The sequence below is a fragment of the Pygocentrus nattereri genome, chromosome 1 (genome assembly GCF_015220715.1).
Source record: "Pygocentrus nattereri isolate fPygNat1 chromosome 1, fPygNat1.pri, whole genome shotgun sequence".
In the NCBI taxonomy this organism is placed as follows: domain Eukaryota; kingdom Metazoa; phylum Chordata; class Actinopteri; order Characiformes; family Serrasalmidae; genus Pygocentrus; species Pygocentrus nattereri.
The window spans coordinates 4141615-4166614 of record NC_051211.1 but is presented as its reverse complement, the minus strand read 5'-3'; the positions used below and the strand labels follow the sequence as shown (position 1 = coordinate 4166614).

Genomic DNA, 25000 nt, shown 5'->3' with positions numbered 1-25000 from the left:
TATATTAATGCCATGCAGTTAAACACACTGTAGGAATAATCTCAGGTTATATTAATCCCATGCTGTAAAACATAACAGATAAATAACCCCAGATTATATTAATTCTGCACTAAAAAACTGTAGAGATCATCTCAAATGATATTGATTCCATGCTATAAAACAAACTATAGAAATAATCTCAGGTTATATTAATCCCATACTATAAAACCAACTGTAGAAATAATCTCAGGTTATAATAATCCCATGCTGTAAAACCAATTGTACAAATAATATCAGGTTATATTAATCCTATGATATAAAACTATAGAAATAATCTCAGGTTATATTAATCCCATGATATAAAACCAACTGTAGAAATAATCTCAGGTTATATTAATCCCATGATATAAAACCAACTGTAGAAATAATCTCAGGTTATATTAATCCCATGATATAAAACCAACTGTAGAAATAATCTCAGGTTATATTAATCCCATGATATAACACAAATCAGAGAAATTAACCCAGATTATATTAATTCTGCACTAAAAACTGTAGAGATCATCTCAGGATCCCATGCTATGAAACAAATCAGAAAAAATAACTTCGGGTTATTTTATTTATTTATTTTTAAGCAATAATCATTTCAGAATACATTAATCCCATGCTATAAAACAAACTGGCGAAATAACCCCAGATTAAATAAATTCTGTACTAAAACCATAGAAATAATTTCAGGCTACATTGATCCCATGCTATAAAACAAATCGGGGAAATACCCCCAGATTCTATTAATTCTGCACTAAAAACCTGTAGAAATAATCTGAGATTATATTAATCCCATGCTATAAAATGAAGCATAGAACTAAGCCCAAAATAAAATGATCCATGCTACAAATGCTACAGAGGAAATATTTAGGGATGCTTTGATGTAAAAAGGGAATATCGTTATACAATATTTAACAACAATATTTATCATCACTGTAAATCAATACGTCACAATATGCTTTCAATTTAATTCAATTCAACTTGTGATTATACAGTACAGGGTAGTACAGTATAATGAAACACTATGGAGCTACTTCTCCACTGCAGTAATAAAAGATGCATAGTAAACAGGGCAAAGACAAAAGACAGTAAAAGACAGATGAAGTATGTATACTTTTTAAGTATATTATGCATATCATCAGTAGAACACTGACCAACCGCGAGTTACAGTTGTAGCATTACAGCATGTTAAATGGTGAAGGTCATTATCTCCGCAGTTCGGACAGTATTATTTCATTGTAGCACTGCTGGTTCTTTTTTAGTCATGGTGAAAATGTGTGAAAGTATTGTGCTGTACGTTTTTGGCATATGCAAAACTTTGGGCACCCAAAAAAGTATGTAAACACATCCTCTACAGAGAACGCGCTGCTCGTTTGTTGGCGGCATGATGGCACAGTGGGTTGCCTCACAGCGAGGAGGGCCTGGGTTCGATTCCCCGGCCGGGTAACCAGGGTCCTCTCTGTGTGGAGTCTGCATGTTCCCACAGTCCAAAGACATGCAGTCAGGCCAACTGGACACGCTAAATTAGCCCCAAGGCAGAGCTGGACGATATGGCCAAAAGTCTTACCACGATAAAATCTTTCATCCATACATGTGACGATAAATGTAAAATTATTACTATTATTATTACTATTATTTTTATCACACCACCTTACTGCCATCACTCCTACCACATCCATGTCAGAGTATATCACAGTGATCAAATACCAGCTACCATGACTGGGCTTCTCCAATCTATCATAGTAGTTTGAGGGGTGAACTGCAATATACATATATGTCGGCCCACCCTTTGCAGCTATAACAGCTTCAACTCTTCTGGGAAGGCTTTCCACAAGGGTTAGGAGTGTTTATGGGAATTTTTGACCGTTCTTCCAGAAGCGCATTTGTGAGGTCAGACACTGCTGTTGGGCGAGAAGGCCTTCAGCGCCCCCACAACCCATGAGGATGAGCGGCTTAGACAGTGTGTGCGTTTCTTTGCTGAATTTAAATGATCTACCGTGGCATATTTGCGGCATATATCTGTGCAAAAGCGACGACGTGGTATATTTTATGTTTTTCAATATGTTAGAGGACGTGACAACATCTGCTCGATAAAACATGTAATCTGACCGCTGCTGTTCCAGCGCCTCTAGATTCTGCCACATGTACCACGTTATTGTGCAGCTCCACTCCAAAGCTAAATGAAGACATCACAGCTTTTGAGATGCTCCTCAGTCTCTCGGCTTCAGGCAGGCCGAGGACGGGATTCTTGAATGGATTTAAATGAATGACGGCGCGGCTCTTTCGGATCGTGTGAAATTAAAATCAGCCGAACGCACGAGCTTCCCGGGACTCCGCAGGGCAGCGCCGCGTTAATCTCTCAGGAGCATTAGGCCTCGGTTTCACAGACTGTTCTTGGCTAATAGTAATCACCTCAGAAAATCCACCTTAAAGCTCTTAGGCGTGGAGAACTGTTTAAGCAGAGCCTGACGCTGCCACATTACGTGATGATAAATGGCCCCGATCTCTGTAATCACTTCACACCGTAATCAGTCTTCATACTTTTATTCAGAGGCCTAATACCCGAACCCTGTGATCTGGAACTGGTCTGAAAGCGTGATCAGAGAAACAGCAAATGCCATGTTTCCTCAGCACCCGCTGCCGTTTCTCCATCTCCATCTCGGCCACGTGGCTCGCTCTCGTCTTCTGTTGCCGCGCTCTTTCTCAGAGTGTGCCAACAAACAAACCGCCCTGAAACAACATGAGTAATCTCCACCAATCCACTTCTCCGCTAATACCTATTCCGGCCTTAACACAGGAAAACTCTGCCATCTGGCCTGATCCAAACCAGAGCTGCGCTTTCTCAGCACCAACAAATAACCTTTCCACTGTTTATTTTAACTTTACACAGATTTAAATCATTAGAAACGGAACCACGTGTAACACTCACCAACAAACACCCTTAAAATCACTCAAGTGACGGACATCAGCACCGCATCATCGTCGCTCTGCCCTTGCTTTCAGTGCTCACTCTCAGTATGAGCAGAGAATACAACCAGCCAGCGGTGCTGACATCGCTAAAGCTTCCCAGCGGCCAGCCGACCTGCGACAGCGGACTGAGGCTCATCTTTCATCTGCTTACCTTTGACGTTTTAATCAAAACGCTTTCCTGGAATGACCACTGTCCCTTGGCGACCTCACGGTCCTTGCTTCTGTAGGGGGAGAAAACAACTGATTAAAACGCCATCAGCCTTTTGGAAAGACCCTCAGCACCAAACTTATCCAGCACTCCATCATTAAAGAAGCATTTCAGCCTAAAACCACTGTTTAAAATGTTATTCGACGTGTTCTGCGGTTCTGCAGCATGGGTCCAGCAGCTCATCAGCTTGACCGTCTGCACATCTTTACATTCATCAGTGTTCTTTCACTGCAATACCCAGCATGCATTTCGCATACACATCACCATACAACCACTGTGGTGTCATCCAGTCGTGACCAGCTTACCACGGTTGTTGAACCAAATCATGACCCAAACAGTGATTTTATCCTTATTCAGCCCAAAGTGGACACCAGACACCAGGTCACACCCCTTCAGCCAAAGACAGAGTCAAACTGATTAAAGGTATCTAGACAACCGGCTACCTGGCGAACTTCCTAATGTGACAAGTCAGAAAATCCATTCGCTCCACTCTCATGACGATTTGAAGACTGGCAGCAGTAAAACATCAGTGTCGGAATAAAACCTCGTAACTTCACATGAAAAGGAGAAAACATGCTGTACTTTTAATGCAAGTCAATGGAACCAGACGTTTTCCCCCAAGTCGTTCTGGGCTGTTTACTTTTCTCCATTCATCATGAAATTTATACACAATGTAAAGATTAACATATACAGTACCGTGAGAAAGTTTTAGGCATCTAAGCAAATGTTTAAACAGTTGACCTCAGCAGTGAGTTTATCACAATATCTATATATTTTTTCTCGGGAATTTCTCGGGTCCATATTTTTCCTGGACACCTTCACAGCCGCCACAGAGACTCGTTAATATCATCAATTACATCATGAGCTCAATTTACTGAGCACTGATTGGTCAAACCAGGATTTGCTTTATAACTACATATAATACTGGACTTCCTCCAGGAGAGGCTTGGAGATGGGTAAACAAACACACTAACGTCCAGAATATCACTAGTTATTATATATATATATATATATATATAAAATCATTATTAATTAATATTCTGTACATTTTGTTTATTCAAATATTAACACTTTTCTCAGCAAATAAACACAAACTACACAAATAAATAGATTTTGAAAATGTGTCTTGGGTGCCTGAGACTTTCACGCCGTACTGTACGCTCAAATCATATCAAAAACAGAAAAAACGACAAAAATCCAACAGCAGCGACGTCCAGTTTCCTACCAGTTAGCAAAGAAAAAATAAAATAAAAAATCCTGACCAGCCTGCTCCAAAAATTCAATCCAGAGGTCGCTGACGCTGTCGAAACGTTCCTCTCACCTTCAAGATGCATCATCACCTCCTTTACATCATCTTATTTTCAAACCACGCGACCCTGGTTGGGAGATCTCAGGTATGGGCAGCTGAACTATCGCAGGGGTGTCAAACCACTAAAAGGGCCATATTAAAAAACCTAATTTGTGGGGTGTTTTTACTAAACATTTCGCTGTGACCCCAACTGGACAGTATTCATTTAAAACAGGCCAAAGCTGCAACAGCAAAACAGGCATTAAATACTTTTTCAAAAATAATTCAAAATAAAAATGAATTGTTTCAGGCCGTCTTCTCTTCCTGTATAACTGCTGGCCCATAGCCTGTTGCTGGGGGACAGAGCGCACACTATGTTGCAGTGCATGCTGGGGATTGCAGTGCATCCCAGGATGACCAGGCTAAGGATAACAGAAAATGAAATTGTGCTTGACACACAATGAATTTAATCAACTAAAATCTAAACGCTCGGCCTCGGTCGTCTATTCGGCTGCACAGGAGAGCCACTCAGTTGTTAATCACGCGATGCAGCAAAGAGTTCAGAGAAAGATGAAGAGCAGAAAACTGACGCAAACAGTGTTGTGCCAAAGTTACACCTTCTGTTGATTTTCTAAGTGAAAAGTCCAATATCACAAGTTCCATCCCTGGTGGTGCTACAGCCATCCATGGCCAGGGGTCCAAGAGAGCACAACTGGCCTCGCTCTCTGGGTGGGCTGGATGGCCCCCCATCACTCAGCGCAGGCGTCTGTAAGCTGATGTAACAATGTGTCCAGCTGTCTGATGATTGTTGCATGACTTTTCACAAGTTTCAGAGAAAGTTAGCCCCCCAGCCCCCCCCCCCCCCCCCCCACCCCCCCACCCCCCCCCCCCCCGAAGAAAATTTGGGAAAAAATCACAAATAAAAGCAAATAAAGCAGAAATTGTGCACTAAAAGTAAAAAAGTCATGTTGAAGTTCTTCCCTTAGAGAATATGTTAACTTATTTGTACTTCAACCTTTTGCACATGACTCTGTCTTATATTGTGAAAAAAACATCGTGATAAATCTGTGCCACACTGCCCACCCTTAGGGGTCCGTCGGCTGAGCTGGTGGCGTGTTTGCCGGGGGCTCTTTCCACGGTTTGTTTAACTAAGGTGATTTGAGTTTCAGGCCTGGAGAGTCCCCACCACAGACCCCCCCCCCCCCCCCTCTCTCTCTCTCTCTCTCTCTCTCTCTCTCTCTCTCTCTCTCTCTCTCTCTCTCTCTCTCTCTCTCTCTCTCTCTCTCTCTCTCTCTCTCTCTCTCTCTCTCTCTCTCTCTCTCTCTCTCTCTCTCTCTCTCTAAACCACACATCAGTAACGCTCCATTCACGTCGAGGCAGCTCACACAAACATACACGGCCAGCTCCTCACCCCTGCAGCCCTGACCAGCTCTGAGGAGCTAAAATCAATAAACCCAATACTCTTAACCTGACCCCCGCTAACCTCGGCAGCGCCTGGCATCCTCTGGGGTTTGTCTGTATGTAAGCATCTCGTGTTCGGAGGGTCGGGGTCACGGGGGGGAGCTCGTGCTCGGAGGCTGGGGGTGCAGGGCCTCTGGATTGGGCCTTGTTTTGGTTGAGAATAATGGACGTAAGGCTGCTATCAGTGGAGCCCCCTGAGATTCGGTGCTCCACTTGGCTTTGGTTTTGGCTCGTTTTCATAACGCATACAGCAGAACCTGCAAAAACAACCCGCTACATTCCAAAAGACTAACCCTTTAAACCCAAGAGCTCATTTCCCGTCCTCATTTATGCCACTACAGGACGGCGCATTAGATTCAGAGTAGAGAGTAAAGACTCACATTAGCTGAACGTTACTGTACTGAACTGAAGAGTAAGTCCTAAGATTAATAACTGAATTACTGCACAACGATATCGGAATCATCAGTGACGACACACATTCGCTTAAAAGCAAAAACGTCTGATGTTTCGATTCGACTGATATTTCAAACCTGATGTTTTTATTCTACCCAGTTTCTATGTTTTTAGAAATATGTATCAGTACAGGCCTTGACAGATAGAGTAATACACAATTTCTGCACATCGCTGTGCAGTTTATTTGCAGAATTAAACATATTATATAAAAACATATACAATGTCTCCAGTGCAAAAGGTATTATATATACACACACACACACACACACACACACACACACACACACACATACATACATACATACATATATATATATAAAAAATTTGATTTATTTGCTCATCAATATGTTAAATTCAGCAAATAATCAATAATTGTGCACTTAAATTTGTATAACAGACGATATTTGAGTGTGTTCTCTGTAGATCATGCTAATGAACTTATTTTCACTTATTTTCATACCAACAACACAAACTGACCGGCCGTGTTCAAACCTTCACAGACGACCTTATTTACGGGAAAAACCTCTGATTCCCACATCAGTGCATCACACACTTCTGATCATTTTAATGCAGAATTACTGGGTATTTGCTGAATTTAACATACTGGGAAAAAAAGATTTATGGTGCATTCAATATTTTATGTAATACTTAGTAAAGATTTTTATTCATATGTTTATAATTTTATTCAATGTTAAAAACAGCAGAAACTGTTTCCTGAAAGTAGAAATAATGTCATGTTTACGTTGTTTCTGTAGAGATGTTGACGTCACATGACTGTATCTTCTATTGTGAAACTCTTCTGGGAAGGCTTTCCACGAGGGTTAGGATTGTTTATGGGAATTTCTGACCATTCTTCCAGAAGAGCATTTGTGAGGTCAGATACTGATGTTGGACGAGAAGGCCTGGCTCACAGTCTCCGCTCTAATTCATCCCAAAGGTGTTCTATGGGGTTGAGGTCAGGACTCTGTGCAGGCCAGTCAAGTTCTTCCACACCAAACTGGCTCATCCACGTCTTTATGGACCTGCTTTGTGCACTGGTGCGCAGTCATGTTGGAACAGGTTCCTTTCACTGGAACTAAGGGCCCAACTCCTGAAAAACAGCCCCACACCATGATCCCCCCTCCACCAAAATTTACACTCAGCACAATGCAGTCAGACAAGTACCGTCTCCTGGCAACCACCAAACCCAGACCCATCCATCGGATGACCAGATGGAGAAGCGTGATTGGTCACTCCAGAGAACTCGTCTCCACTGCTCTAGAGTCCAGTGGCGGCGCTTTACTCCACTGCATTCCACGCTTTGCATTGCGCTTGGTGATGTAAGGCTTGGATGCAGCTGCTCGGCCATGGAAACCCATTCCATGAAGCTCTCTACGCTGTTCTTGAGCTGATCTGAAGGCCACATGAAGTTTGGAGGTCTGTAGTGATTGACTCTGCAGAAAGTTGGTGACCCCACCAGATCAACACCACCACGTAAACGGATTAGGCTTTCACATAAAACCTTATGTAAATTCTATCTTTACATATTCCCACATCAGTGCATCCCCGAAACTGAATAAGTCTCCAGCTGAAAGGGTTCAGATTAGGGTTGTCCTGATATCGATATTTCTTTTTTCTTATATAGATTTTTTTGTATTTAAATTCGACAAGGGGGCTGCACACCTACGATTTTCAATCATTTGATGTGACAACAAATTTGATTTGACATCTGCATATATCAGCCTACAGCAGATTAGCCCCGCCCATCCAAGATGAAGTTATAAGGAGTCTTTCAGCCAGGACTTCTTTAAGAATAAGGCACAATGCAGGGCAACCAGTCAGAACAGAGCTCATTTACATGTGTCAGTCTTAAAGGTACAGCCTGTTTAACTCTAAGGGATAAGGAGAGGTTGGAAAATGGAATGTCGAAATGAACGATGACTATTTTTGGTACACAAAACCACAACTTTGTGTGGGACATGAGCTCTTTAAGGCTTAACACTCAGTGAATAATGCTTAATTAAATTTCCCGTGATTTGAAATTTGACAGGAAAGCGGCGCTGAACCGTTCAGCCCTCGTTTTTAGTTAATGTACTTTTTTCTTACTGTTCTATTGTTTTTTATTCACCCTCAAACTTGACTTCCGCTGCGTTCCGTCCTGTTTATTTGACATGGACAGAGCAGATGAACACCATTGCGTAAAGGTGCGATAGATGTATTGCATACAGGGTTAAGGCTAATTTGAAGGCTTTGCTGTCACCAGCGGCCCTGAATGGGACGCACACAGCAGCGTAACCACACTGTCCCTGATTGTCCCGAGGCCAGACGGGGCTCTCTGTAATCCGGCTGGACAAACGGCAGTTGGTTGGGGACTCCCCTCTGAATGGTGGGTATTGTGCTCAGCGAGGTCCTCTGATGCTCACTGTCTGGCTCCAGTCCCGCCAGCTCACTGTGCACTTGTGCTACACGCATGTGTACCCGCTCTTCAGCGCTCGTGCATTTATAAGTGTGTCTGCTCAATGTGTCCGGCTTTGGCTCAGCGCGGTCAGCGTTAAGCGGAAAGACCGTAGCCTCATGCGCAGCTGGCCGAAGAGAAGGAGGTCTTTGTCTACAGGGAGATCCTGTCTCTCCATCTTATGACTCTTAACTGACACCAACAAACACCGCAGCGCAGCCGCCGAGCCACACGTGCACCACACATGTGCATATCAGGATCGGCTTCAAACAGAGCCTTCGCTGAGACTACACAAAACAAAGGCGTGCGCAACCAAAACCTCCAGCATTAGACTAATTCGTCCCGACGCCAGCACTGAAGCCTCAGAGATCTTCTCCTGGGGTGTAGCTGGGAGCCACAAGCCAGGTGGTCGCCTCCAAGAGGGGGGCAACTGGCATAACATTCTGACCACCTCATTGTTTCTGCGCTCATTGTCCACTTTATCAGCTCCACTTACTGTATAGCTGCACTCTGTAGTTCTACAGTTACAGACAGTTAAATTCCATGCTCTGCTGATTTTCTAAGGGAAAGTAAGTGAACACGTCGTCTACACAGAGAGGACGTGGCAGTTGGCAGTTGTCTGCAAAAAATGTGCACGATTGCACAATTTCTGTTCGAGTTCAATAAAAAAAAAGCACATGTTTTATTTTAAACTGACGATGTAAACAGCAGAGGACGTGTAACTTCTTTACACGCCGACGACTGGACCAGGGCTGCTCAACCCTGTATACTGTGCATAAAAGTAGCTGATGATTAGAAGAGCCGCAGGCCAGGTGGTCTTCTCCAAAAGGGGGCCCTTTGAAATACATTGAATTACATATTTAAACACAAAGTGTTCAGTTCAGTGATGCCTGTGATCATACAGCCCGTCTCATTTTTACACTTTATCCTGCAAATCTTTTTGTAATTTTTCTCTCTCTAAATATTTCCATCCAGCAGACGCTGTGAATGACCACCCAACTTAACCCACAGCTACACGGAAGTTTAAATAACATGAATATATAAACTGTTGAATAAACACTTCATGGCTCACTTACATCAAGTAAACATGCTGTTAACAGCAGAACCGTAACTGCATTGGGAACGCATCGGTGCTGTTGCAGAACGTGAGTGAACTCAGTGTGAGTGAAGGGTTAATAAGTTGGTATTTATTATTGATTGATTGATCATTTCATTGATTTCTTAATTCTGACACGCAGGCAGGTTTAACTAACTATCAGTCTAAATTAGAATAACAGCTGAGCTGAGTTGTAGTTCTAGCTAAATTCCAGTGAAGCATGTTGAGCGTGGAACCTTCATGCTGCAGGAGGTTTTCGTCTGATTGGTTCCTCTTCGATGCGGTTCTCCATTTCAGCTTTTAACACCGTAATCATCCGTATGAGCTGATTTCATAGCGCTAACGTTGGGAACCAAGCCGCAGTGTCGGATGGGTGAAGCAAATCTGCCCATCACATGGAAACATTTAGCCAGAACAGGATTTGAGGATGAACTGTAAATATGTGAAGCTGAGTGAGACCCCCTGTCCGAGACCCTCAGAGGAGGCTGTTTGAACTTTCCCTGACAAATCCCGAAAGGGAGGTCATGCCCAAAAAATTTTCCATGGGTCACGCTGACCTTGCAGGCCTCCAGGCCGTAACTCACAGTTGCTTCTGGACGGAGAGCGCAGAGGGAGAAACAGACCGCAAAGTAAAGGCATGCGATTCCCGCCGCCGAGTCGGCTTTCAGTCCACTCCGAGATTTATTTCTGCGGCCGCCGCTATCGGCGTTAGTTCCAGAGACAAGCGGGGGCTCCATTCAGCACCAGAAAAATAAACCCCTGTATCAACTAGAAATCGGAGATGTGCAACATTGTTGGTGCCCTCAAGCAGAAGATGGAACTAGAGGAACCCATCCTGACCCATCGAGAGGCTCTGAGACCTCTGCTGTCACACCAAACCTCTCGATAAACTGAGTCTCGAGTCTGGCCTTGGAAGAAGACGCCTCGGGGTCTCGCGAGCGTCTGCTCCCCCACATTGGCAGATATTTGACACTGATGGTGGCGTCAGAGTCGGGCCTCACAGCAAAACACTCCGCGAACATGGCGAACGCCCTCGCCACGGTTTGATCCGCGAACGGCCCGATTCGGAGCGCAGTGTTTATGAGTGTGAAAGCGAGAGATCAACAAAATATGCTGAGAACCGAAAGCCCCATGTGTTCAAGCAAATGGACAGAGACACACAAGCACTAACGCTGAGCCAGACGCAGCAGAGCGAGAGATCATGTTTTTGTTTTAGAGAAGAAAATATAACAAAAATATCCAATAAAAACGAGCGTCTGGTTTGTGAGACTTTCTAACCGGTCCTAAAACTGAACTGGCTGATCCGTGCTTTGCATACATGATATGCCCACCTGGGTCGTTCTCCAGTCGTATCACGGAGGTTTCAGGGCTTAAAATATCAGGCACAGCTCCAACAGCCAGTGTGTACATTTACACAGCTGAGCCGAGATTAAGTAACACCTTTCCCTCATGATTCCGCTGATTTTTCTTTCTTTATCCTGGTTCAAAGCCGCTCGGCAGCTGTAAAACAGCTCGTCACAAAACCCGTTTTCAAACCTTTTTTAATATGAAACAATATTTTCAAGAGGTTTAACTGAGGAAGTTGTATAAAACAGGTTCTGGTTTACTTTTTATATAATTGACGTTAAACTACATTTAAAAATATGTATTTTATTTAAAAAAACCACGTCACAGAGATTGTGGTCACCGGTGTTATCAGGCACAGTATTTTCAGCTCCATTAAACTGCTTCATTGGGTCGAGGCTCATCAGAGAGGAAGCGTCTCAAGGCCTGAGGAGGCGAGTCAGACTCGCTCACTATATTTCATTAATGTATTAATGATTTTGTTTATCATGCAGAACATTACGTCTGTGTGTCACTGGGGTTTCGTGCTTTAATGGCCGGGTAATTCATTTTTTGTCAAAATAATGCCATAAATATTATTTTCATTTCTGATTTTAAACAGTTGCACAAGGTCGCCTGATCAGCCCACGAGTCCGCCCATTTACAGAATCCTCAGCTTTAACCAGAACGTCACTGGAGTGACCGTCACTGGTGTGACCCCACATTCATACAACACCAGTGACTGTGAAGTATGTTTGGAACGAAGCTCCTTTAAGTGTCTGTGATGACAGGAGATGTTAATGGACATATTAAGATTATTTCGCCTGAATCCCCACTGCAAACAGAGAACGACCCACACACGACCACCTCACCACAGCTAAACTGCTCATTACTGCTCCACCGTGAAAAATCCCTTTAACGCTTTTAATAGAATAATCTTTGACTGTAGTGCTGCTCAGACCAAGTGTAGTGATAAAGTAAGAGCCGAGCCCAGTTTTGTATGAATTTAGGGGCTGACAGCTTATTTTTAACTAGACCTAGACTGTTCGGCTGGCCTGGGCACCCTGTTATCAGCCACCTCAAAACAAAACATCGGGAATCCAAGCTAACTGTAAACAACTCGGCCCAATCAACGTTGACCGAGCTTGTGTGTTTGACTGAGTTGATTAAATAACCGTGATGCTCAGCCTCTCCTGGCTTACTGCTTTACTTATGCATCATTTTGCATAGCGACAATAACAGGCTCATTAAGTTCGTTAATGCCACAATATACATTAGAATAAAGTCGTATTCATAATTCAAATAATCATAAAAACAATAAAAAGTAACAAGAATTTCTTGGGTCCATATTTTTCCTCGACACCTTCACAGCCGCCACAGAGACTCGTTAATATCATCAATGACATCATGAGCTCAATTTACTGAGCACTGATTGGTCAAACCAGGAGCTGCTTTTTAACTACATATAATACTGGGCTTCCTCGAGGAGAGGCTTGGAAATGGGTAAACAAACCATTAAACGCCGGGGAGCGAGGAGGTGGACGCATACGCTGAGATAAGCGACTTTTATTACGGGCAAATCCAGAGTCATGGTCAAAACGGTCCAGGTTCAAATAGCCGACACGAGAGCAGGAGGGACAGACATGACAAAATGAAGACAGAACTCCAAACAGCATAAACATAAAAAACCAGCACAATCAAACAGAACAAAGACCAGCGGCTTATAAAACAGGGAAACGAGGGACAGGCGGAAAACGGGTGGTGACAACGAGGGGCGGAGTCACAAAACAAGGCGCCAGACTAGGAAACCAAAAGAAAGAACAGGTGGACTAGACCAAAACAAACCACGAACACATGGACAGGACTGGGAGGGGCCAATCATGAGAAACAAACACACTAACATCCAGAAAATCACTATTTACATACATATATATATATATATATATATAAAATCTAAATAATCATTATTAATTAATATTCTATACATTTTGAAAATGAGTCTTGGGTGCCTGAGACTTCCACACAGTACTATAAGAGTTCTCCTGTTCTTACGATGCCAAGCTTGTAACAACAGAAGAACCTGGTTTGGTGTTATATACAACCCCTGGCAAAAAGTATGGAATCACCAGTCTGGGATGAGCACTCATTCAGATATTTTATTCTGTAGAACAAACTCAGATCAAAAACATGATGCAATAATAAGGTCATTCCAAAGTGCAACTTGTTGGCTTTCAGAAACACTAAAAGAAATAAAAAAAAAAAACATTGTGGAAACAAAGTAAACGTTACTTTTATTGAGCAAGCACGGGGAAAAAAATATGGAATCACTCAATTCTGAGGAAAAAAATATGGAATCACTCAATTCTGAGGAAAAAATATGGAATCACTCAAATTGGAGATAGAAAATAAGGACACACCCAGTCAATTTCCTTTCCCTAAATGGACACCTGCCTCAGATTAGATCTGCTCGTTAGTCTGCAGTTAAAAACACCTGCAGTCATGACACCTTGGAGGGCTGCTGGACGAAGTGGAGTGGCAAGAACCATGGCTCCAACAAGAGAAATGTCTCTTGAAACAAAAGAGAGGATTGTGAAACTTCTTGAAGAAGGTAACTCTTCACGCATGGTTGCTAAAGATGTGGGCTGTTCACAGTCAGCTGTATCCAAGATATGGACCAAATACAAACAGCATGGAATGGTTGTTAAAGCCAAGCGTACTGGTAGACCAAGAAAGACCTCACAGCGTCAAGACAAAGAACTTAAGGCCATTTGTCTTGAAAACCGAAAAAGTACAACTAAACAGATGAAGCGTAAATGGGAGGAAGCTGGAGCCAATGTATGTGACCGAACCGTAAAGGAAATGGGATTTCAATACAGGAAAGCTAAAAGAAAACCATCATTTACACCTAAACAGAAAAGAACAAGACTGCAATGGGCTAAGGAGAGGCAATCATGGACTGTGGATGACTGGATGAAAGTTATCTTCAGTGATGAGTCAAGAATCTGCATTGGACAAGGTGATGATGCTGGAACTTTTGTTTGCTGCTGTTCCAGTGAGATTTATGAAGAGGACTGCCTGAAGAAAACAACCAAATTTCCACAGTCCTTGATGATATGGGGCTGCATGTCAGGCAAAGGCACTGGGGAGATGACTGTGGTTAATTCTTCTATCAATGCACAAGTTTACATTGACATTTTGGACAGTTTTCTCATCCCTTCAATTGAACAGATGTTTGGAGATGATGAAATAATTTTCCAAGATGACAATGCATCGTGCCATAGGGCAAAAACAGTGAAGGCATTCCTTGAAGAACGACACATTCAGTTGATGTCATGGCCTGCAAATAGTCCAGATCTCAACCCAATTGAAAACCTGTGGTGGAAATTGAAAAAAATGGTCCACAAGAAGGCTCCAACCTGCAAAGCTGATCTGGCAACTGCTACCAAAGAGAGTTGGCACCAAATTGATGAAGAATACTGTTTGTCACTCAAGTCCATGCCTCAGAGACTGCAAGCCGTTACAAAAGCCAAGGGTGGTGCAACTAAATACCAGTGATGTATTTTAAATGTTCTTTTGTTTATCTGTTTTTCATGATTCCATATTTTTTTCCTCAGAATTGAGTGATTCCATATTTTTTTCCCCGTGCTTGCTCAATAAAAGTAATGTTTACTTTGTTTCCACAATGTTTTTTTTTATTTCTTTTAGTGTTTCTGAAAGCCAACAAGTTGCACTTTGGAATGACCTTATTATTGCATCATGTTTTTGATCTGAGTTTGTTCTACAGAATAAAATGTCTGAATGAGTGCTCATCCCAGACTGGTGATTCCATACTTTTTGCCAGGGGTTGTAGAACTCTTTTCAACGCGGTTCTATACAGAACTCGTACACCATGTTCTCCCACAGTCTGAAGAACTCTTTCAGGATGCCACAAACCCTTCAGTGGTGTTCATGATTCCTTAAGGAACCATCTTTTGTAGGAGTGCAGGCTGCTAATATGAGTTTTCGTTTTTCCCAGTAGGTTCTGAGAAAGCACAATTTCTCCACAACTCCTGGAAATCCTGCATGATCGTGGAACAGAACAGAAAGCTGCTAGTGAACATGTTTGAGATGCCATCTCAGGCCCGTGTGAAGGGGCGAAGAGCGTGAGTCTCCTCCTGGTGCTGAATAAGTGAACGCTGCTTCAATAAACACAGCAGTGTGAGGTCAGTGCTTCTCCAGTGCCCAACAAGTGACCCTTTCACACCTTCAGCTTCAGCGCCTTATGGATATTAGTCAGCTCACACACAAGGGAATCCCCGTCTCACAGAAACAGAAGGTGCAGATTCTAAACCTTTTAGTGGCAAGACTGTTAAAAATGAGCTTCATTAACTTTTTCATGGAAATGTATAACAATGATCAGGCGTAACGTTCTGACCACCTCCTCGTTTCTACACTCACTGTCCACTTTATCAGCTCCACTTACTGTATAGCTGCACTCTGTAGTTCTACAGTTACAGGCTGTAGTCCATCTGTTTCTCTGATAATCTGTTACCCTGTTTTTCAGTGGTCAGGACCCCCATGGACCCTCACAGAGCAGGTACTAATAATATAGTCAGTCTATAATTACTCTAGATGTCTGACAGTATCTTGAAGGACTGCTAAAATGACTCTTCTCCTACGGAAAGGAACGCAGACACAAGCCTTTCTTCTACATACTCTAAGCTGACTAACTGGTTTTGTCATACAGGCTCCGTGTAGCAGTGGAGGTGTGAGGTAATGAGAAGACGCAAGCTGGCAGGTTAGCAGTCACATCGTAAGCATGAAGATGTGCACAGGGGAGGTGCCTCCTAGGAACGCACAAACACAGTGTGTCCACATCACGGTACGAGATGTGCAATAGCAGTAGGACACAAACAGCGTAAGGGCTTTTATGTGTTATACAAACCTGATCTCGAAAACGTTGGGATACATGAGACGCAAATAAAACCAGGAACTGATGTGGAAATCCAGCCAGCGTATTTAAATAAACACAGACAAGATATTTAACGTTTTACCTTATCAATTTCATAGTTTTGTTGTAAATATACACTCATTCTGCCTGCAACACATTCCAAAATTCTTGGGACAGGAGCAATTTATGACTACGAACATTGCTAAACACTTTATAAGAGCTGATGCAAACTTCTCAGGTATAAAAGGAGCATCCAGGAGACGCTGAACCATTATGAGCGAGGATGGGTCGAGGCTTGCCACTTAATAGACCAACTTTAAAGATGTTCCTCAACAAGTGCTTGCAAGGATTTGAGGGATTTTACCCTCTACAGTGGATAATCTTATCAAATAATTTGGGGGATACTGAGAAATCTCTGCCCATAAAAAGCAAGGCTGAACGTCCATGACCTTCACCCCTCAGTCCACGAGATGGATGTCACCACTTGGGCTCAGGAACACAAGCCATTGCCAACAAACACCATCCACTACTGCATCCACAAATGTAGGGCAAGACTTTTCTACAAACAGTGGAAGTCAGATATCATCGACTTCCAAAAACGCCGCTGACTTCTCTGGACTTGAACTGATCTGAAATGAACTGATGCTCAGTGGAAATGCATACTGGAGTTGACTAGTGACTAGTCAACCTTTCAGAGTGTTCACAGAAATAATGGATTTTGTGTTCTTTAGGGCCAAAGAAGTAATTGACCCGTCCAGATTGTTACCAGTGTAAAGTTCAAAATCCAGTCATGGTACAGGGATCTGGTTATGGGCAACCTGAACATCTGTAAAAGCAACAATAACTCTGAAAGATACACTATATTGCCAAATGTATTCATTCACCCATTCAAATCATTGAATTCGCTACAGACCTCCAAACTACATGTGGCCTTCAGATCTGCTCAAGAACAGCGTAGAGAGCTTCATGGAATGGGTTTCCATGGCCGAGCAGCTGCATCCAAGCCTTACATCACCAAGCACAATGCAAAGCGTGGAATGCAGTGGTGTAAAGCACCGCCACTGGACTCTAGAGCAGTGGAGACGTGTTCTCTGGAGTGACCAATCACGCTTCTCCGTGTGGTCATCCGATGGACCAGTCTGGGTTTGGTGGTTGCCAGGAGACGGTACTTGTCTGACTGCATTGTGCCGAGTGTAAAGTTTGGTGGAGGGGGGATCATGGTGTGGGGTTGTTTTTCAGGAGTTGGGCTCGGCCCCTTAGTTCCAGTGAAAGGAACTCTTAAAGCTTCAGCACCAAGAGATTTTGGACAATTTCATGCTCCCAACTTTGTGGGAACAGTTTGGGGACGGCCCCTTCCTGCTCCAACATGACTGCGCAACAGTGCACAAAGCAGGTCCATAAAGACACGGATGAGCCAGTTTGGTGTGGAAGAACTTGACCGGCCTGCACAGAGTCCTGACCTCAACCCCATAGAACACCTTTGGGATGAATTAGAGCGGAGACTGTGAGCCAGGCCTTCTCATCCAACATCAGTGTCTGACCTCACAAATGTGCTTCTGGAAGAACGGTCAGAAATTCCCATAAACACTCCTAACCCTTGTGGAAAGCCTTCCCAGAAGAGATGAAGCTGTTATAGCTGCAAAGGGTGGGCCGACATCATATTAAACCCTATGGATTAAGAATGGGATGTCACGCAAGTTCATGCGTGTGAAGACAGACTTTTGGCAACACAGTGTATTTGCACATTTTGGAGAGACATAAGCTGCCTTCTAGATCAGGGTTCCTCAACCTGTGGGTAACGGTACGCTCTATAATGATGACGGGGCCGTTTACTTCTCTAACCTCATTTGACTGGCGCACTTAAAGACTTACTTTGCTCTGCTTTAAGCTTTAGCTGCATTTCTCACATCTCCAGCAGGAAAGTTTTCAAAAAATCAGAGCAGATTACGATAAAATGTCTCTCGGTCATTCTTGTTCGAACTTTCCTGTTCCACCTGGAACAGGAAAGGTTCGAAACTAGAGGTAGGGAGTTAGTTAGCACTAACACTTTTTAATGAAAGAAGTGGAAGAAAATACAGAAAAAAGGAACAATTGATCGATTAGTTGTCGATTATTAAATTAATCTCCAAATTTTGGTAATCGATAAGTTGGTTTGAGTAATTTTTAAAAGATTTCTGCTTCTTATATTTGAATATTTTCTGGTTTCTTTACCCCTCTGTGACACCTGAACATGTTTTATGGTGTGGACAATGAGTTTTTTTCGGAAAACCTGGAAAAGTTTTTTCTGCCATTTCACCACTTTCTGAAAGACCAAGCAACTAAATGATTAATCGAGAAAATAACAGATTAATCGACAGTGAAAACAGTCGTCAGTTTCAGCCCTAGAAGAGAACCTCCATACATTTCTTTAAATATGAACACACAGAGTGAAACGCCGGATGTTCTACAGGATTAGGCAGGTTGTAAACAAGAATATGCTGCTTCGCAATTCCCACTGGCTGCTGGACCCAAAGCAATGACACAGATTAGGTAAAACGTTATAAGTGAAATTTCTTACTGGTGGTTTTACTGAGCCTATGTGGTGTTAGAGAAACAAACCGGCGCTCGTCTTTTTTACTGAAGTCTCGTACTTTACCGAAACCCCCCGGGACGTCTTTAATGATGGGGTTTTGGCAATGGGAGGCACTTCCTAAAACACTCTGCAGTGATGAAATGTCTCCTTCATACTCTCCAACACTCTCACTTTCCCCTCTCTCACTTCCTCATGCTGTTATCTTTCGCTCCCTCTCTGCCTATCTGTCCATCCTCCCATCTGCGCGTCTCTAATTTCTCTAAAACCACTTTCACTAATGCACTCTCACTAATATAATAATAACAATAACACAGCCCTACTGTCTCCTTCATATCCTCATCTGCACCTCCCCTCCACCTCCCACCCCCTCCCTCCACTCTTCTCCCCCTGTTTTCTCTCTTGGCAGAGCTACAGTTCTCCGAGTTGATCAGGGAGGAGGAGCGTGGAAGCTTACGAAACCGGCCGGGGGCCGGGGATCCACTGCAATATCCGAAGGGCAGCACAGGCCAGTGTCCTTAAAGAGGAACGCCACTGATTCTTGGTGAAATTTATGCAGAGATGTAAACAGTCAATCTGAGGGCTTTGGGGTGAAATGATTCAGATGTCTTTACAGTGGTGGTGATAGGAACCAGAGGTCGCCATGGCTACAACACAAATACAGCCCTTTTATTTACCATCAGAACCAGCAGTCAACCTACAGCCTTCTGCGTTTATATGATGCTAGAATAACGTTCATTCTCAAAAATACATTTATTTTGACCATTTTCATTCCACCATTGATTAAAGGGCTACAGAATGAGGCTACAAATACCTTTCAGGGCAAAGTTTCTCATAAAAGAACGTCCCAGACATCAGGCAGCGTTCTCATAATCGTTTCCAGTAAGACATTCCTGCTTTTATAGGCATTAAACTCTTCAGACTAAAGGATGCGCAGAATCAGAATCCACTCTAAACACGAAACTGAACGCTGCTGCTACACCTGCACCAAAATAGTCGTATAGGTCTCTCTGTGCCGAACAGCCAGATGCATCAATTAGTGCGTTTACATACACTCAATAATCCGATCATAATCAGACTCTGCGGTTATCTGATTATTCAAATGGTCATGCGATATGAAGTTTGAGTTATACGTTACGTTTACGTCACGTCTTCTTCTGTGTGTTTATCGGCTGGTAGTAAAGCAGAAATCTGATTACTGATGATTCGGACTCATGAAGACCTGGAGTTTCCCCGTTATCCGAGTCCTCGAGTGCATGTAGACACGTTGATCGGATTACTGACGAAATCTGATTTTCTGCAGTTATCAGATTAGTAAGTGAATGTAAACACACTCAGTGTCATCATGTAGCACTTTAACTGATGCATGTTTTTAAAAGTCAACTCATTTAAAACTGAACAATATTTGATTTATAATGTCGTTTATATTGCAAGTTTGGTAAGTGAAAAGTTTTGCAAACGTGTCCGTTCAGCCGGATAAGTTCGGCTGAAAAGATCGTCCGTTGTCCAGTTTGCTTGCAAAGAAATTGGAAGTGGCCATAGAAAACGCTGACAGTGCATCCCTTCAGACGCCTGGTTCCTATCACCACCACTGTGAACAACTCTGACTCGGTAAGAACGGAGCATTTCACACCAAACCTCTCTGAATAAGCCGGCTTACATTTTCACCTCTAAATTAAGCAAAAGGAAGGTTGGAACTCCCCTTTAATGCGCCTGTTGCAGCAGGTCCAGTGACTAATGTAGTGCGCACTATGGAGCAGATTCTCTGAGCTGTTAAAGCTTCACTGAATTGCATTCATACCCAAGTCAGAGCTGTGAAAGGTGTTAAAGGAGAGCTGCTACAAACGTGTGTGAGAGAGAAACGGTTAGAGGGAAAAGTGAAAGAGAGCATGTAAGGACGGCGCTTCACTCAGAACAGCCCAGACTGATTACATAAGCACGCCGTCGTCTCTGAGAGCTCAGTGTGAGCGAGAGGAACCTCGAACGACCCCAGACTCCACAGACTCCCGTTTAGCAGCTCCAGATCGTAGTTTCTAACGGATTAAAACAGCAGTTATAACGCAGGACAGCGAAGACGCCGAGGAAGCCTTCAGGGCGTGCGGCGCTCCGGGGAACAATTAGCCCAAAAACAACCTTGTGTGTGTTTCCTCTGCCTCATGTTTGTCTTAAAGGGCCACATCAGGGACAATCTCAGGGATTTTTGATGCACCGTTCGCCTCTCAGCCCATACTTTTGAGCTGTGATGTCACAAAAACACATTTACATACGTCCACATACGTTCCGTCTACAGCAGCTGAGCTCCGTCCAGTTATGCTGAAGTTATAAGGCGTCTTCCAGCCTGGATTGCCTTCTAAACGAGGCACAGTACACGGACAGCTAATCAGAATACAGCTCATTTACATACGGCTGTGATCAATTTGCACGTCTGCAGGGAAATTAATATACGGCATGTTCTTGCAAACTTTCGATTCATTTGCAGATTTTAAGACTTTTATTTGAAAAATAAATGAACAATAAATACATGAAATTTTGTGGGTTTTTTCAGTGAAAAATACAGAAATAGTGCATTAAAATGTGCAGAAGAAACTTATTTTCCCTTAGAAAATCAACAACAACAACAGCATGGAGTGGCCAGGTTACCCAAACTTTTGCCTACAGCTGTATATCCATCTTAAAGGCACAGTAAGGAAAGCAGCAGGTATTTTTTAGAGAGAGGTTAGAAAATGATCTTGTTAAAAAAGAAAAAGTTGGATGGAAACTACAGAAACGCAGTAAAATCAAACGGAAGGCTTTACTGAAGGCTTCTGAAGTGACTGCTGTCTGAGATCCTAATCAGATTCCTGCAGTTATCTGATGATTCCAATGGTCGTCAAACAACAGCACCCTCTGATTTCTTAGATCGGAGTCAGGTCTAGAAATCTGATGAAGAGGCTGGGTTCAGCTCAGTAATCAGGTTTCTCAGTGCTGTGAACTCTCACTCTGATTTCTTTCACATTTCTGTCTGAGCATGTGCGAAAACTGACAGCGGTACCGGAAATAAGCGAGCAGCGTCGCCACGAGACGCAGCGAAACACGTTGAAACGTGTTTGAGACGATGTTTGAGACGATGAAACCAAATACATACTTTACGAAATGAAGGATTTAAATATTTTCACTTCTAGATCGTGTCTGTTCATATTTTCAGGTAAAATCACTGTTTTAAAAAAGCCGCAGCATGAAGTTTGATTTTTACATTACTTTTATGTTTCGTCTTCTTCTGAGTTTATTGGCTGGTAGTAAAGCAGAAATCTGATCACTGACTGACTCATGAAGACCCGGAGTTTCCCCATTACCTGATTACTCCAGTGCGGGTAAACGAGTTGATCAGATTACTTTTCTTCAGATCTTTTCCTGCAGTTATCAGATTATTAAATGAGAAGATTTTGGTCTAAAACATTTTTTTTTTACATCCGTTCTTGGTGGAGGGATACATGTAAGGTGTTGTGAGGCAAAATAGTCGCCAAAGAAAACAACTTATTTATTTTCAAGATTTTCCAGTATTTTACTATGAACATTCCCAATAAAATCTCTGAAGACTCCTGTAGGTTCTCTGGTGGTTCTGGATGGTAAATAAAACGTCTATATCTGTGTTGTAGCCATGTCGACCCCTGGTTCCCATCACCACCACTGTAAAGGCATCTGAACCATTTCACACCAAACCCACTCTGAATGACTCTGTTTACATCTCAAAAGACGAACGCAGTAAAAAAACATTGGTGGATTTCCACTTTAAGAAAAGAAAACATGAGTCTTGGCTCATAAAAGCGCTTCTGCTGAGCCTGCGAACGGCTCTGCGCCGCTCATTACCCACTGCTAGTCTGAACAGAGGGGAACGACGGCTCCATTGGAAATAGAAGCTGAAACGCTCGCATGAGCACAGGCCTCCTTTACATGCTCCCAAGCCCGAAACGAGCAGATCATTACAAAGCCCCTTAGTGTGAGAACAAGGGCGGCGAAGACTAATGAATAATGACCAACCTGAGACTCCAGAAGTGCTGACATGATATCACAGCTAATAGCGCTGGATGAATTTTAACAGCCCAAGTGCTCCTGGCCCTCCTCATTCCATAGCGAAGCCATAGGGGCGATTACGGAGAGTAAGCAGCCTATAGAGGGGAAGGTGCTTGAGAATGCATTAGGACATGCATCTCTGTGCACACAGCTGGCGGAGCCAACACGAGGGAGGTAAAATGCAGGCTTTGTGTGCGTTTAAATGCTTTGAGACTTGTACAACACTGGCGACGGCACGCACACACAGGGGCGTCTGTCATGTCAAATATGAAAAAGGATGCGTTTCATAATGCAGGACATGGACTCACTGCAAATGCAGTGCAGCTTGTAATGTATTAAAGGATCAGTCCAAACAGGGAAACTAGGCTGCCGGCTTTGAATGTGTTGTTTTTGTGACATCATAAAAAAAAAATTCATATGTTTCTCCGTCTACTCAGCCTGCAGCAGTTTAGTCCCACCCACTCACGTTAAAGAGTGTTTCAGCCTGGATTGTTTTCTGAACGAGGGCCAATGCAGGGCAGCCAATCAGAACATAGGTCATTTACATACAGCGATCAGGCACAACATTATGACCACCTCATTGCCCAGTTTATCAGCTCCACTTACTGTATAGCTGCACTTTGTAGTTCTACAGTTACAGACTGTAGTCCATCTGTTTCTCTGTTACCCTGTTCTTCAGTGGTCAGGACCCCCAGGGACCCTCACAGAGCAGGTACTGTTTGGGTGGTGGGTCATTCTCAGCACTGCAGTAACACTGACGTGGTGGTGGTGGTGTGTTAGTGTGTTGCGCTAGTGTGAGTGGATCAGACACAGCAGTGCTGCTGGAGTTTAGACATCTCAGTGTCGCTGCTGGACTGAGAACAGTCCACCAATCAAAAATATCCAGCCAACAGCGTCCTGTGACCACTGATGAAGGACCAGAGGACGGCCAACACAAACTGTGCAGCAGCAGATGAGCTGTCGTCTCTGACTTTACATCTACAAGGTGGACCGACAAGGTAGGAGTGTCTAATAGAGTGGACAGTGAGTGGACACAGTGTTTAAAAACTCCAGCAGCGCTGCTGTGTCTGATCCACTCACACCATGGGGGTCCTGACCACTGAAGAACAGGGTAAAAGGGGGCTAACACTGTTGGATTCCTCGACTCATCAAAATACCTGCAAAAACTCATCTGGAAATTTCGCAGCAGATTGCACTGAATACTGTAACACATGAAAACATGCAATCACTTTTCCAGCACTTTCTACAGGCTGAAGCCACAATACAAACACCATCATTTGATCCTAAAAGGGTTAAACTGGCATTTCAGTTTCTTAAAAGGGAAAATAAGTTGCCTTTTTAAAACATGCTGCATCAAAAGTAAGAGGCAACTGGCTATTTAGTACAATGTGTCATGCATAATTAAGCTCCAGTGTTTGTGTTTGTGTGTGTGTGTGTGTGTGTGTGTGTGTGTGTGTGTGTGTGCATGCTGTAGATGGGTTCAATCCCCACCAGGCAAGCACCCTACACTGTAGCAGTAAGATTCCTTGGGCAAGACTCCTAACACCCCCTTGGCCTGCCTGTGTAAAATGATGAAACTGGAGGTCACTCTGGATAAAAGCGTCAGCCAAATGCCGTAAATGTAAATTCTGATTTTTCACTTCTGATTTCTGTGTCTGCCACTTCCCATCATGCATTGTCGATGTTGCGCCTGTTTGTGATGCTTATTTTGCAGTAGCAATTATAAAATGACATATCGTGCAGCCCTGAACGGACATTCTGAACGAGTGAGATCACAAAGCTTACGTCAACTGTGACTGCAGCAGGTTCCTCAAGCAGACTACCAGCATGTGCAGTAACTAACGGATAAGATCTCTTTCTTATCTAAATGCTGTCAGCTTCAACGCCTCGCTTTGTTCTCACGGCCAGCAAAAGTCGACGCGTCAGTCAGACCAGTCGGATAACGGCCTATTCTGCAGATACACGTCTCAAAAAGCTGCCTGCAAACGAGGCCACGGTAACGAAGGCCTCATCACTGATGTGCATCACAACAAAATGTGCACAAAACTTCCCTGAACTTTGTGCAGCCCTGAAGAACCCTCACATACTGAGCGTGCAGGAACCAGAGAGAGAGGGAGGACGAGATGGAGCTCTGGGGTTCAAATGAAGGCCTGTGCTGCTCTTTCTCTCCTCATTAATTATTCATCCAGCC

At 43.4% G+C, this 25000-nt stretch overlaps 1 protein-coding gene across 3 annotated transcripts in view; it reads right to left on the bottom strand.

The window, feature by feature from the left end:
• Positions 1 to 25000, bottom strand: part of thrb (thyroid hormone receptor beta) — a 254206-nt gene that overhangs the window by 172248 nt on the left and 56958 nt on the right. For 2 of the 3 annotated variants that reach the window (XM_017721787.2, XM_037546462.1), the window contains exon 2: positions 3149 to 3218. The gene's annotated coding sequence lies outside the window, so the exon portion shown is untranslated. The remainder of the gene's footprint in view (positions 1 to 3148; positions 3219 to 25000) is intronic. The other variant, XM_037546417.1, reaches the window with a different exon arrangement.